At 43.2% G+C, this 3,634-nt stretch overlaps 1 non-coding gene across 1 annotated transcript; it reads left to right on the top strand.

Annotated features, from left to right (window-relative positions):
- Window positions 1–1,180: 1,180 nt before the first annotated feature.
- On the top strand, window positions 1,181–1,287 carry LOC123570858 (U6 spliceosomal RNA). The gene has a single exon (XR_006695075.1). It is a non-coding gene; the product is annotated as a U6 spliceosomal RNA (small nuclear RNA).
- The last annotated feature ends 2,347 nt before the right edge of the window (window positions 1,288–3,634 follow it).

Genomic DNA, 3,634 nt, shown 5'->3' with positions numbered 1-3,634 from the left:
CTTCACACCTAGACCTCCCTCAAATCTATTCGGTACCCATTGGTCAGAATGAACTTCGTAAAACTGACCATGTTACTCTTCTTTAATGACTTCCTATAGCAGATAAGATCTAATATCCCCAACTGAGATAGAAGTCCTTCCATGATCTCTTCCTTTTCGTGTGTCCAGATTCATCTCTTGTTTTTCTGCACTAACCCCTAATACCCTCACACACACATAGCCCCAGCAAAACAAAAATGTTTGTGGTCTTCAAAACACACCAATATTTTTCTTTCCTCTATGCTTTTTCTCATAATGTCTCCTCTATGTAGGATCCCCTCTCCTTCCCCCTAATTTTCCCATCTTTACCTGGCTACTCTGACTCATTCTTTAACACATGGTTTAAAAATATTTTCCTTTTGAAATGATTCCCTGGGTTTGAACTTCTGCAGCTGGAACAGGTACCTCTTCAGGTTTCCTACTGAGTTTCCTTCTGTCAAGTCCCTCGTTGACTAGGAGGGAAGAACTCTGTCCAGTTGGTCTCACCAGTGCTTAGTGTAGAGCTTGGCACATAGTGTGTGTTGATTTCTGCATTAATTCAGTCACCCAATGAATGTTTACTGAGTACATAGCACATGCAAGGCGGTGATCCAAAATCTCTGTTCTTTGGATGTTTATTTTCTTGTGAGAGGGGCTAAACACAGGCAAACAGGTATATGATGTAATTTAGAAAGTGATGAGTCTTTCTCTAAAGCAAAGTAAGGGCATAGTAAGCAATGGGGATGCTATTTTGGATAGTATGCCTCTTTGACAATGTGGCATTTGAGCAGAGACGTGAATAAAGTAAGGGAAGGAGCTGTGCAGATACCTGGGGAAGCATCATTCTAGGAGAGACAATGAAGAATCTGAAGTGGAAACATTCTAGGTGTGCTCACGGAAGAGCTAGCAGACTGGTGTGGCTGGAGCAGAATGAGTGAGGAGGGCAGTGAGACAGACAGGTCCCAGATCATCAGACCTTCTAGGCTAAGGTAAAGAATTTAGGTTTTTTCCCCTAAGTTGAATGGGAAGCCATTGGGAGGTTTTGAGCAGGGGCATGGTATGATCAGACTGATGTTTTGAAAGAATCATGCTGGCTTCTCTGCTGAGAACAGACTGGAGGAGTAAGAGAGGGAACTTGGAGACCAGTTAGACGGTAATTGCAGTGCTTACTTTGGCAGCACATATAGTAAAATTGGAATGATACAGAGAAGATTACCATGGCCCTTGTGAAAGTATTACATGCAAATTCGTGAAGTGTTCCATATATATACACATACGTATATATTAAAAGGAGGTAATTGCAGTCGTCAAGGTCAGAGAACATGGTGGCTTGAACCAGGGTGTTAACTTTGGACTTGGGGAGCACGGCTTACAGTGTATTTGTGGAATAATAAAGGAATTAAGTTTCTTTATATTGAGCTCCCCTGTGAGCCTGTAAGCCTTTGGAAGGCAAGGCCTGTGTCTGATTTATCATTATATTCTGAGTACATTATATTCAAATCCTGTTAAATATCAGGAGTACAACATTATCATTTAACCCTCTTTATCTTTCTCATTTTTAAATAGATGAATTGCCAAGCATGGCATAAATAAAGAGAAGAATGATATAATTTTTCATTGTTACCCTCATTTTCCAGATGAGGAAACGGAGGTACAGAGAGGTTAAATCTCTTCATCAAGTTATCAAAAGACACAACGTGGTGGAGTCAGTCTTTTATCTCAGGTCTGTTTGACTCCACAGCCCTGACATTTTCCATTCCATGAGCTAGGCTGGCAGAGAGGGCAGTTGGGTGCCATGGTAGGAAAGGTTGGATGTATGAGCCCTGGTCAGGAGGAGCAAACTCTAGCCATGATGTCAGATGGAGCCTCCTTGAAGAACAAAGCCATGAGATACTTGCTGGGCAATGACATGCTTTTGGTAAAGCCTCTTCTTCCGGGAAGAGTCTGCAAGCACCTGTGTGGCTGGGAATCTTGGTCTTTCTGATTCATATATGGGAGTTGCATTTTATTTTTCTATTTTTGGAAAATGAAAAGAAAATGTAAGGGAAGAAAAAGCCAAGTCCCAGTTGCCAAGTCTGTTAACGACACACATAATGGCGTGTTAACACAAATGATTATCGAGCTGGACAGCACCCAGCTTTCTGCCAAAATAAACCTTCCTGCTCAGCAGACCTGGGAATGCTTCAGCCAGGACGGGATGGAGTGAGGAGGGTGGACTGCAGTCTTCTCTGGTCTGGAAGCAATTAAATGCCCTAGCTGTTGGCATTGCTGACTTCCCCATGGGCTCCAGTGGGGAGGACTGGGCCCCAGGTCTCCTGTATTCTCCACAAGACCTCAGGCAAATCTCCACCTGTTTCTGAATGTGTGTCTCCTCAGGTGGGTTGGATCAGATGATCTCTAAGGTCCATCCATTTTAACTGGCTATGTTTCTGGGAGGCTTTTGAGGAGCGAGTGGAATAACCAGGTGTTGGGCTCCTCAGGCATGTAAGAAGGAGGGTTTTTTCTTTAGAGCAGAGCCAGTTGGTAACACCTTTGTGTGAGGAGGCCAGGCAAGGAGCTCTGTGGCCTGCGCACCTCCAGACTGTGCTACCAGCTGAGACCTTGGGTATTACCTAAGCCTCTGTTTTCTCACCTGTAAAATGGTAAATGGGCTTCCCTTAAAGGGAAGTTATGAGGACTAAATAAAATACAAGATGTAAGGTTCTTAGCATAGTGCCTGGCACATAGGAAGTGATGAATACATGTTAGCTTCTTTCTGTCCCTTCTTTTTCCTATCCCTTCTTCTTTCTTCACTTCCTCCCATCTTTTCTTCCCTCCTTTTATTATTTCTTCACTTTTTCTTTTTTTCCTAACCTTTATCTTTTCCCTGCTTTCTTCTCTTCCCTTCCAGAAGAAAAATCTGTCTTGTATTTTGTGCTATGAGTCAGTTTATCTGCTTATTGCAGATTACTTGACTGCGGGGACCATGTGTTAGTCATTGTTTTATCCCGTCTCTCTGCATGCACAGAGTAGGTGCTCAATAAATGCTTGGGGAATCAATGATTGACTCAATAAATGCTTGGGGAATAAATGCTTGGGCAATCAACTCCCAGGCAGTTCTGCCATCCCTGGTTTCTTGGCTTTCTCTTTCCCTCTTTCTTCTGATGGAAAAATAAAAATCATATCAGCTCACACGCTTACTTTCTCCCTCCCTTCCCCAGGCTATAAAAAACATTATATTCTGAAATGAAACAAAGGTAATGGAAACCAGAAGTCCATGTTTTGTGTGAGATCGAAAACATATGTGAAGAATGAGCATTGAAAATGATGAATCTGCACAAAGGCATTGGCAGCGTTCCCTCTTTGCCTTTCTGTTCCAGTCAGAAGCAGAAGTGTGCACATCTGCCCCAGCCCCCAAGCCAGGACGGCCACAGTTGTCAAGGCAGCATGCCTGGCATAGCCATCACCAGAGTGTTGCCTTTAGGTGTCTTTTTGAAGGCACTAGGTGGTGTGGGAGTGAGGATCACACAATATTTTTCTGACCTTTGGAAACACGGGAAAAGGATCTCTGTGGGTTCAGAAACAGTGGTTCTAGTTCTGCTTTGCCCTTAAGATGAGAATAGTCACTATCACTTGT

Source organism: Macaca fascicularis, chromosome 1 (assembly GCF_037993035.2).
Source record: "Macaca fascicularis isolate 582-1 chromosome 1, T2T-MFA8v1.1".
Taxonomy (NCBI): domain Eukaryota; kingdom Metazoa; phylum Chordata; class Mammalia; order Primates; family Cercopithecidae; genus Macaca; species Macaca fascicularis.
The sequence above is the reverse complement of the archived record's forward strand: the minus strand, read 5'-3'. Positions and strand labels throughout refer to the sequence as shown.